Here is a 12,385-nt window from a genome sequence, read left to right on the forward strand (position 1 = left end):
ATAGGATACTTAGGATAGGAAATAAATGTGTGTTTTTATATCTTTAAACCCAATTACTAAGTAGACTGCACATACATTAAAGTCACATTAAAATTCCATTTTGCGAAATAGAGATTTCAACCTTTAACTTTGCAAAAGTAGATAATTGAAATATTCTAAAAGCAATAAAAATAGATTAGGTTAGATTCGAGCTACAATGACATTAGTTTGGGTTCAAGGCAAGGTTGCAGGGCCTCAACAAGGGAAAAAAGGGGGAGGGACTGTTGGCCTGGCTCAGTGAGCCAGAACTGACCCACTTATCCCTACTACTGCCGTAAGCAGGTAATGAATTCCCAATGTATTATTAAGTTTAGGTTTAATAAATTATAAATATATTTTGTTAATAACATAATAATATACAAATATGTATAAGCATAAAGTAATAAATAAGCCTACAGCTATTAATAATGTCCGTAATCTGTATAACCCAAAATACGGATCCCTCGTATGTGGATGCTGCTTACATAATCTCGTCTGTCAAGGTGTTTCGGCAGGAAAGGCCTTGGCAGACTTATAAATTCCTGAAATGAGGGTTCATACCTACCGACTAGAATTGGTTTCATGGTGGTATCAGATGGGTTACTGTACGGTAACCGATGGTCATCTTGCTTACATAATCTCGTCTGCCATGGTGTTACGGCAGGAAAAGCCTTGGCAGACTTATATATTCCTGAAATGAGGGTTCATACCTACCGACTGGAATTGGTTTCATGGCGGTATCAGATGGGTTAGTGTACGGTAACCGATGGTCATCTTGTTTATAATCTCGTCTGCCAAGGTGTTTCGGCAGGAAAAACCTTGGCAGACTTATATATTCCTAAAATGGGGGTTCGGACCTACCGACTGGAATTGGTTTCATGGTGGTATCAGATGGGTTAGTGTAGGGTAACCGATGCCGACCTTGCTTACATAATCTCGTCTGCCAAGGTGTTTCGGCAGGAAAAGCCTTGGCAGACTTATATATTCCTGTCATGAGGGTTCATACCTACCGACTGGAATTGGTTTCATGGTGGTATCAGATGGGTTAAATTAGGGGTCCCGCTGGCTACCTTTGAGAGCGTCTGCCAAGCACTTCCGGCAAAAAAAATACTGGCAGACTTCGCTTTTATGTGTCTACATGTAAATTTCTAACTGCTGCCATAACTATTATTTCGGTATCAGATGGGTTAAATCAGCCCCCTTTTTTCGCACCGGAAGTGGCCTTCTTTTTCGTACTTTCGGCAAGTTCCGCCGTGGCAGACTATCGAATTCGGACTTAGCATCACTTTTATGGTTTCCCATTGTGTATTTCATCGTGGTATCAAGTCGGTTAGAAAATTTGCGGCCGGCTCTTCTACTACATGTTTTCATTTGGTCGTGTGCAACCTGTGTGCAACTAACCCCGGCTACACACGTTAACTATAAATCGTAGCGATTAAACTGTGCAGCGTGTGTGTGCTGTGCATACACACGGTAGATAAAACTGCGCAAATCGGACTGCACAGTTTAATCGCTACGATTTATAGTTACGTGTGTAGCCGGCATTAGTGACCGATAACTGTGGTTATAATCTTAAATAAACATTGATGAAAGGTTTAGGCAAGCGGCGCTCCCAAAAGAATCTTGCCAACAGTTTAAAAGAATCATTGGGAGAATCCACCAAAATTTTAGGCGTGAAGGCTGCTCAAAGACGTGCATTTTCGCCATTTATACCCATGTTTGCATTTGGTCGTGTGGCCTGTCAGTCATTTAGGTGCCTGGTCCTACCGAGGATGTATTGTGATTTATTTTGACTGGTGAATGTTTTGAGTCAGTGATTGGCTAGTTTGTTAATACATAAAAATAAATAGAGGATATTTCATATATTGTTGTTTTATTTTTGTATCCTACATATACATCCTCCCGCGGACGCTCCGCCTATGGAATGAGCTCCCTGCGGAGGTTTTCTCGAGGGGCTGCGTATGCGGTTCATCAAAAACCGGCCAAGTGCGAGTCGGACTCGCGCGAAGGACGTTTGTTGAATGGGGGTTTTACCCTTTGGGTACGGAACCCTAAAAAAGGTGTACAAGTTTTAAAGGGCCGGAAAAGCGCATGTAACACCGCCCTTGAGTTGCAGGTGGTTGCAGAGTACCAATATTAGATGATATTAGGTAGGTATCTAATGTTACAGTATTGAAAAATTATCAATTAATTCAAACATTTAATTAAAAGAACCAATCTTAAAATAACATAGCTTGTGATAAATATTATTAATTTCTATTAAAGCTAATAATATCGCATTATTGCTGTGATTGAATTGATTAAACAAAACAGAAATTTAATTGAAACTAGGTAAACTTAACCGCAATTACCTAAAATCAAAACTATACAGGGTGTTACTGACCATCGGGCTTTGAATCTAGGGCTCGATTCTACTCGCTAAACTGAGCTAATGTAAAGTTAAAAAAAAAAAACGTAAAGTGTAAATTTTATTATGGCACCAACCCCGAAATCCCGAAAAAAATTTTTACTTTTTCATACATTTTGGCTGATCAGATGTCGACGTTTTCTATGGAAAAGCCAAAAATTTTTTCCCGATCTTAGGGTTGATCCCATAGTAAAAGTAGCTCAGTTTAGCGAGTTAAATCAAGCCCTGGAATTAAAGCTCCATGGTCAGACACATACTGTATATGTGAAAGTAACTCTGTTACCTCTTCATACATAACCGCGGCATCAATAAGGTAAACGTAATAGTGCTCGACATGCTAATGCCCAATAGATGACACCATGCTGTCACATCTATTGACAATGACTTGAAGTTTCAAGATGTTTACTGGTAAGTTTACATTATACACGGTGTAACATGAGTAAAACGAATAATTTTAACAGCGTATTCCTGATCGTATTTAGAGACAAAAATGTCCTATAAACTTTTGAAATTCGCCTAGTTTCAGAGATATTATTAATTTAAAAAAAAAACAAGTTTTTATTGTTACATAGTGTAAAATAGAGATGCAACGGATAGTTGTTTGGCCGGATACCGGATATCCGGCCGGGACACTGGCCGAATATCCGGTATCCGGCCGGCGGAACTATACCTACATTTCGGTTTTTCAGGTGTTATTCAGCAGGTTTGACCTGTTTCCTAGTAAACATTCACGCGGACTCATTTCTAGGTTCGAAATGAGTGCTCGTGCAAGTGAGTGGAATGATTAAATTGTTTTAAAATAATAAACAAGTACGATTATGACCGTGTCTGTTTCTTAAATCCAATTTGTTTACTCCGAAATCAAGCAATGTTACTATCCAGTATCCGGCCGGATAGTAGGTCACTATCCGGTATCCGGCCGGATAGTAAAATAATGGCCGGATAGGCCGGATACCGGATAGTAACCGGATATCCGGTGCATCTCTAGTGTAAAAGGCCTTTTTGATAGTGATGTTGCTGCTATGGGACATAGTCTAAATATCCTTATTGATAGATGTCAAAAAGTGACAAGTAACACTTTGCAAAAAGTAGGTTCTACGAAAAAAATATGTAAAAATCTATTTTAAGTGACAACTTTACCAACAACATTTATTTTTTATGTACAAATACATTCAAAAAATTGAAAAACTTAAACAAAAAAAAATTCTTTTTTGGCGAAATTTACCTAAACTTATATTAAATTTTTTACTTCTTTTGACCTCAGAAATGCGTGGTTAAAATTATTCGGTTTACTCATGTTACACCGTGTAGATGACATTTGGTATAAAGATAGTTTGAAATATTTAAGGTAGTCTTAATCAATCACCATTCCCCACTTATAACAATTTGTGACGTTATCTATGAAAAGGGACCTTACTGTCGATGGCGCTTACGCCATTGTTAACGATGCCCCAATATAAGTACAATGCCGCGCGACGCTATGCGGTGTAACCGCATTCGACAATAAGGTCCCTTTTCATAGATAATGCCCCATTTGGTATAGTATAGTATAGTAAGGGGATGTGAACCATAGGGTAATCTCAGATTATAAGTGGAAAGTATTAGTCATGTTAAAATTTTCAATTCAAGTTGAAAGCTAGTGCTAGGTCAAGCAGACTTTCTAGAACCTAGATTCTAAATTACTAATAATTTACATAGGATTTCTTTAGGTATCCCCCTGTGACCCTGCATATAAAGTTTGGTACATATTCCACAATCTATTTTGAACCTTATTGTGTAAGTAAGGGCTCCAAATTCAAAACCATAACAACTGATTCTGGGTCTCAGGAGGGTATAGTTGAGATATACCTCAGTCCCGTCTCGGGCGCTCGCCGTGAGTGGAATACCGTGCCGGCACTTGTCTATACTGCCACCAGTGAACCACTGCTGACACGGCCGCCACCACCACCGCCGCACTTATCATAATACCCTTGGCTAGCACCTCCATTCTGGAATAATATACAAAGGAACTTTACTTTAGGTATATTAGTGGATTTAGATTTTTTTACTTTTTAATCTTTGAAACATGGTTGTGTAAACTTAAGATTAGGTACTTAACTAAAGTCTGACCAAGAAAAGACGGCAGCGGAATTGATAGCCCAGGCAGTGGAAGTATTATTTATTTATGTCATAATTTCATTGAAGTTTGATGTTTAAAATGATACTGGCACTGCGTGGGCTATCAAATCCGCTGCAGACTTTTCTTGGTCAGACTCTATTACAGTGAATCAATGAACATCATTGTTAATGTACACACACACACACACACACACAAACTGCTACTGTATGAGCAAGATGTCTGCTGCACCTATTTAATTCGTATTTTAATTATAGCTTTAATTTTAGTTCCGTTTAGAGTATTTAAATTTAATATTAGGCATCCAATTTTAATGTAATGGGTTGATACCTTAATACATAAATAACATTTTTATTTATTTTATTTATACTGCACCTAAAAATAAATACCTAGTCAGTGGAACATATCAGGCACAGGGCTCTTAAACTATGCTGGGGCCCCTGGGCACGTAAGAATTTGGGGCCCTTTTGGGAAGTAAACAAAGCGAATTAAACTAACATTAATATAAATAATAATAATAAATAAATAATACTCTAGGACAGTGGTTCTTAACCTTTTCAGTCCGGTCACCCCTATGACTAACTAGGGAACCTGATTTTACCCCTCCTCCCAATGGTAATAAAAAATAAAACGTGTACGTTTGTTGTATTGTTATATTAGGTTAGCTTATTACCCCCGTAAAATACCAGTTTTACCCCCACGGGGGTAATCACCCCCAGGTTAAGAACCGCTGCTCTAGGACATTCTTACACAGATTGACTAAGTCCCACAGTAAGCTCAAGAAGGCTTGCGTTGTGGGTACTCAGACAACGATATAGGTATATAATATACAAATACTTAAATACATAGAAAACACCCATGACTCAGGAACAAATATCTCTATTATCATACAAATAAATGCCCTTACTGGGATTCGAACCCAGGACCATCGGCTTCGCAGGCAGGGTCACTACCCACTAGGCCAGACCGGTCGTCATAATACTGTTACTGTCTGTCTTTCGGGGGCCCTGGGCACGGGCCCCGTGTGCTCTAATGGTAAAGACGGTACTGATCAGGCAGCGTATACTTAACAACGTTCCGTGATTACTCGTGGATTACTTTCAACTATTTCAAACAAGTTTCCTGAATATATCACAATTTGTGTCATATACTAGAAGAATTGGAAGTTTGTCAAAGATAAAACACGCATATGCTTTTAATAGACATGAAACGCCTACGAAAAACCTACTAGAAGTGTGCAGGTATATAATTTGCAAACATTGTAACGCTGCTGACCTGAACGATTATGATAGCAAACTAGCATTGTTTCTTTCACGCTTTTTAACTTACCTACTTAGCGATACTGATTTCGAGCGTACCTATTGATCAAACACTTTCAGTTCAGAAGCATGAAACACACATTGAACTGAATGTAACTTACATTGTACTATTTTACAGTATTGCAAGTCTCAAAAGCAAACTTGGATTGCTTCACTGGAGGCTTATTATTAAATAAAACGAAACTAACAGTCGGAAGACATCTTATCTCCGCTTTGATTTCTAAGTAAATTGTAAAGGAAACACCCCGAAGAATAAGAATACACAAATGACTTCTGACATGTCTATGCTTCTGACAGAACAGAACAGAACCACAACAAAAACACTGAAATAAAACAGAGCCAACCGCGAACCACGTTCGATGTATTGCCTCTCTGTCGCACTTGTAAATTCCTACGTAAGTGTGACAGGGGTGCAACAAGTCGAACGTGGTACGCGGTAGGAAAATCTATTGCGCACATTGCGCATGGTTCCGTTCCGTTCTCCTCAAAGATTATCAATTAAATGGTCAAGCAAATCTTGTCAGTAGAAAAAGGCGCGATATTCAAATTTTCTATGAGACGATATCCCTTCGCGCCTACATTTTTCAAATTTGCCGTTTTTTTCTACTGACAAGATCTGCTTGACCAAGTATATGTACAGATCTTCCGAAGTTGCGGCTGCGAATCCCTCATATTTTAACAGGTCGGTGCACAGCAGGGAGATCCTCTTAGCCTCCTTATCTTCAGCCTAGCTATCCAGAAAGCAATCTCAAACCCCCAATCCCCAGTAAACGTCTGGTACTTAGACGACGGCACTCTTAAAGCTTGGAGGCAAGCCGGAAGAAGTCCACAACTATACTTGGTCAAGCAATCTTGCCAGTAGAAAAAGGCGGCAAATTTAAAAAATGTAGGCGCAAAGGGTTATTGTCCCTTAGAAAATTTGAATTTCGCGCCTTTTTCTACTGACAAGATTTGCTTGACCAAGTATACCTACTAACGCTCCTTCCACTGTTACAGAAAGTGGGTCCCGAGGTAAAGTCGACCAAATGTGAGTTCTACCCGTGCAGTGCAAACTCTAGTGCGTCTTTTCCTTCGTTCAGTGCCATACTTCCCGGACTTAAAGAACTTTCCACTCAAAACTTCAAGCTACTAGGATCTCCTATTTTTCTCGAAGCCTTCAAGCTAAGGGAAAACTTCTTTTCGCCAAAGAAAGGCTTAAGAAGCTATCAGCGCATCTGGCGCTTACTTTTTGCGCCGTTCCCAGACTTACATATTCTCCGCACCGTACTGACTTGGCTTCAACCAGAACATACGGACTCTTTCGACCGTATTGAAAGAGTCGGCTGAGTGCTTGCTCAATATAATCTCTTAACCCAGAACAATTAATGGATTTGCCTTCGGAACGGTGGTCTAGGTCTACACCGTGCTCGGGACGTGTCTTCCAGTTTTCTTGGCGTCGGCGGCTGTGGTTGACCAGTTGACCAGTTGAGGTGGTGTGAGCTGATCAGTTGGCGCTGATGCCCAGTCGGCCTACGTGGCCTCTAAACCCGGGTGCGGCCATACCCGAAAAGAAAGTGGTGCTTGGCTTCACCACTTCACGCTCTCCCAGTCCATGCCTTGGCACTCTACTCGACAACGACTGGGCTGCGATGTATGTCAACCTCATTTGTGCATCTACGGCTCGATGGTGGAGAGCAACGGACATCACGTATTGAGCTGTTATCGATGTGCCGGTAGATTCTTACAGCACCACGCCTTAAACTATATTATCCGCAGGGCATTAGTGTCGGGAAACATCCCCTCATCCACAGAGTCCACAACCAGAAACCTCTTTATTATGTTCTGTGCCCTCAACAAGCCCTCAACACTAGTAATCGGCAGAAATACTAGATTCATGCCGCCAGGCCTCAGCCGGCCGGATGGCAAGATGGCTTGACACTGGTGCCATGGGAAAAAGGATGGAAAAAGGTGTTTGCTATGGGGCGCTACGTGTGTAAGCACTTTTGCCCCCTCACACCTTTGTCGTGGCGGCCCTAAAAGGACAAAAGTACTCACAAATTACCTGTTCGTCCCAGTAGCCGTAGACACGTCTGGTTTTTGGTGCGCAGAAGAGGCAGAAACATTCCTTAGGGAAGTGGGGCGCCGACTGCAAGAAAGGGACCTTGACCCGCGCTCCGGATCTTTCCTGGTGCAAAGGCTGTCCATAGTGTCCATCGCAATTCAACGCGGTAACGCAGCGAGTGTGAGACTGTGAGTGCCCTTGCGCCGGGGGTTGCGCGGGGAGGCCTCTTTCAGTCGTTTTAAAGTATATTAAGTTTTAAATTTTAGATTTCTTTAGTTTAATTCATAGGTATGGATCATAAGTTTTTTATCTTTTTATGATATTGTTATTCCTTACATAACTAAATTTAATAAATTCATTATTTTTCATTACGTCAAAAAGTAAATTGAACAAGAAGTTTATGATCATTAAGGCCGTAATACACTACCGCACCGCACCAAGGTCACGGTGCGCCGCACCCATAAGTGTGAGCGAGTAAGAAATATTTCTTTCTCGCTCTCTCTTATGGGTGCGGGGCAAAGAATATAATGGTGCGGGGCACCAAGGTCACGGTGCGGTGCGGTAGTGTGTTACGGCTATTACGATGAATCAAAAGCCCCCTCCAGACTATGCGCGTGAATCGCGGGCGAAGCCGCGAACGCGAGTGTGGAGTCTAGTTCGCTGATATGCGAAATCGACTCCGGCCCAGTTTTATAAAGTTACAAGTTACAAGTTTACAGGCGTTTACTGGCAACACTTGCTCCGTTTTTTACAATTTGCGTTTTATAAAAGTACTGTGTTACAATTTTAAGTTGCTAACACACTATCGCACCGCACCAAGGTCATTGTGGGACGCACCCATAAGTAAGAGGGAGAAAGAGATATCGCTTTCTCCCTTTTACTTATGGGTGCGTCCCACAATGACCTTGGTGCGGTGCGATAGTGTGTTAGCAACTTTACAGGTTACAGGTACAAGTGCCTGTAGCTCAACCATAGACGAAAATACGGGAGTTTTATAGTTTTAAACTCATAATCGAACAGGCGTTTTATAAAAAAATTGTAAATTACAAGTGTAGATTGGTACACTTGTAACAAAAACTTACATACGTCTTGATAGTAGAAGAGCCGGCCGCAAATTTTCTAACCGACTTGATACCACGATGAAATACACAATGGGAAACCATAAAAGTGATGCTAAGACCGAATTCGATAGTCTGCCACGGCGGAACTTGCCGAAAGTACGAAAAAGAAGGCCACTTCCGGTGCGAAAAAAGGGGGCTGATTTAACCCATCTGATACCGAAATAATAGTTATGGCAGCAGTTAGAAATTTACATGTAGACACATAAAAGCGAAGTCTGCCAGTATTTTTTTTGCCGGAAGTGCTTGGCAGACGCTCTCAAAGGTGGCCAGCGGGACCCCTAATTTAACCCATCTGATACCACCATGAAACCAATTCCAGTCGGTAGGTATGAACCCTCATGTCAGGAATATATAAGTCTGCCAAGGCTTTTCCTGCCGAAACACCTTGGCAGACGAGATTATGTAAGCAAGGTCGGCATCGGTTACCCTACACTAACCCATCTGATACCACCATGAAACCAATTCCAGTCGGTAGGTACGAACCCCCATTTTAGGAATATATAAGTCTGCCAAGGTTTTTCCTGCCGAAACACCTTGGCAGACGAGATTATAAACAAGATGACCATCGGTTACCGTACACTAACCCATCTGATACCGCCATGAAACCAATTCCAGTCGGTAGGTATGAACCCTCATTTCAGGAATATATAAGTCTGCCAAGGCTTTTCCTGCCGTAACACCATGGCAGACGAGATTATGTAAGCAAGGTCGGCATCGGTTACCCTACACTAACCCATCTGATACCACCATGAAACCAATTCCAGTTGGTAGATATGAACCCCCATTTTAGAAATATATAAGTCTGCCAAGGTTTTTCCTGCCGAAACACCTTGGCAGACGAGATTATAAGCAAGATGACCATCGGTTACCGTACAGTAACCCATCTGATACCACCATGAAACCAATTCTAGTCGGTAGGTATGAACCCTCATTTCAGGAATTTATAAGTCTGCCAAGGCCTTTCCTGCCGAAACACCTTGACAGACGAGATTATGTAAGCAGCATCCACATACGAGGGATCCGTATTTTGGGATTATACAGATTACGGACATCATTAATAGCTGTAGGCTTATTTATTACTTTATGCTTATACATATTTGTATATTATTATGTTATTAATAAAATATATTTATAATTTATTAAACCTAAACTTAATACATTGGGAATTCATTACCTGCTTACGGCAGTAGTAGGGATAAGTGGGTCAGTTCTGGCTCACTGAGCCAGGCCAACAGTCCCTCCCCCTTTTTTCCCTTGTTGAGGCCCTGCAACCTTGCCTTGAACCCAAACTAATGTCATTGTAGCTCGAATCTAACCTAATCTATTTTTATTGCTTTTAGAATATTTCAATTATCTACTTTTGCAAAGTTAAAGGTTGAAATCTCTATTTCGCAAAATGGAATTTTAATGTGACTTTAATGTATGTGCAGTCTACTTAGTAATTGGGTTTAAAGATATAAAAACACACATTTATTTCCTATCCTAAGTATCCTATCCTAAGTTTATTCAAATAATATTCTGAACATATATAGTAATTAGACTGGTCATATTTTTCATAAAATCTATTTCGACTGGCAAAGCATATAACTTTTTGGCAACCGGGTTTTTTAACCTAATTAGATCCCGCTGAATCCGAATTTGCCGGTTGCTCGATCGAAATCTTGACCGGAAGTGAGATATTTGACATTAAAGGTCCCTTTTTTTCGTTTTTCGTAAATAACTCTTAAACGGTGGCACATAGCAAAAAATGTTCTATAACATAAGTATTCTGCATAAAATTGCCTACAAGAAAGATTCAGTACAATTTTTCGCTAGGATCAATATTCAAAGAGATTTTAACGCGGAAAATTTAATTATAATCACTTCTAAGGTCCCGTTTTTTAGGTTTTCGTAAATAACTCATAAACGGTGGCCAATATCAAAAAATGTTGTTAGACGTTAATAATCTACACAAAATTTTGAACAAAAAAGATTCAGTATACTTTTCGCAGGGATCAATATTTAAAAAGATAATAAAGAGGGAAAGTTAATTATAATAAATTCTAAGGTTCCTTGTTTTTATTTTTTCGTTAATAATTTGAAAAGTATGACTCATAGCAAAATAAAAACTTATACATAAATAATAAACGTAAAATTTCCTACAAGAAACATGCAGAACACTTTTCGCTAGGATCAATATTTAAAAAGACAAAGCAGCGGGTAAGTTAATTATAATCAATTTTAAAGTCCCTTTTTAGTTTTTTGTAAATAACTCGTAAACGGTGTCCCATAGCGAAATAGGTTTTTAAGAATAAATTATCTACATAAAATTTCCTCCAAAAAACATCTAGAACACTTTTCTCTAGGATCAATATTTCAAGCGATATTAAAGGAAGAAAGTTAATTACAATCAGTTCACAGGTCACTTTTTTTAGTTTTTCGTAAATAACTCGTAAACGGTGGCCCGTTGCAAAACAATATTCTACATAAAATTGTCCACAAAAAAGGTTCTGTACACTTTTTCGCTACGATCAATATTTAAAGAGATATTAAAGGGGGTAAGTTAATTATAATCAATTTCCAGGTCCCTATTTTTAGGATTTCGCAAATGACTCGTAAAATAAGCCTCATAGCAAAATAAGTTCTTAATGTTCTTGTCAATAAATAATCGATATAAAATTTTCTACGAAAGACATATGGAACGCTTTTCTCTTTTTAGGGTTCCGTACCTCAAAATGAATAAAAACCGGCCAAGCGCGAGTCGGACTCGCCTTGCAAGGGTTCCGTACATTACACAATTTTTAACAGTGTATTTTATATGTTAAACGCGAGTGAATTGCCTTTAAAAAACCTGTAGGGATCGGTTCAAAAACTAAGTAATGTCCGACTCGCGCTTGACTACATAATTCTAATAGGTTTTTCTGTCATCTATAGATTCTATTCTGTATATCTTTTCAAAATTTTAGACCCAGTAGTATCGGAGATAAAGCCCCCTTCCCCAAAATAAAACATTAAAATACAAAAAAATACCCCCCCCCCCTTTATCTCCGAAACTACTGGGTCTAAATTTTGAAAATAAAATAAAATAAAATAGTTCTTTACCTATATAGACGTAAACCTAAAAATAGGGACCTGGAAATTGATTATAATTAACTTACCCCCTTTAATACCTCTTTAAATATTGATCGTAGCGAAAAAGTGTACAGAACCTTTTTTGTGGACAATTTTATGTTTAATATTTATGTAGAATATTGTTTTGCAACGGGCCACCGTTTACAAGTTATTTACGAAAAACTAAAAAAAAGTGACCTGTGAACTGATTGTAATTAACTTTCTTCCTTTAATATCGCTTGAAATATTGATCCTAGAGAAAAGTGTTCTATG

General features: G+C 39.4%; 1 long non-coding RNA gene across 1 annotated transcript; it reads right to left on the bottom strand.

The window, feature by feature from the left end:
• Window positions 1-2,204: 2,204 nt before the first annotated feature.
• On the bottom strand, window positions 2,205-6,141 carry LOC134676331 (uncharacterized). Its single transcript, XR_010099906.1, has 2 exons — window positions 5,962-6,141; window positions 2,205-4,413 (listed from the first exon to the last, which is right to left on the bottom strand). It is a non-coding gene; the product is annotated as an uncharacterized LOC134676331 (long non-coding RNA).
• Between the last annotated feature and the right edge of the window lie 6,244 nt (window positions 6,142-12,385).

This window comes from Cydia fagiglandana, chromosome 24 (assembly GCF_963556715.1).
Source record: "Cydia fagiglandana chromosome 24, ilCydFagi1.1, whole genome shotgun sequence".
Classification (NCBI taxonomy): Eukaryota; Metazoa; Arthropoda; class Insecta; order Lepidoptera; family Tortricidae; genus Cydia; species Cydia fagiglandana.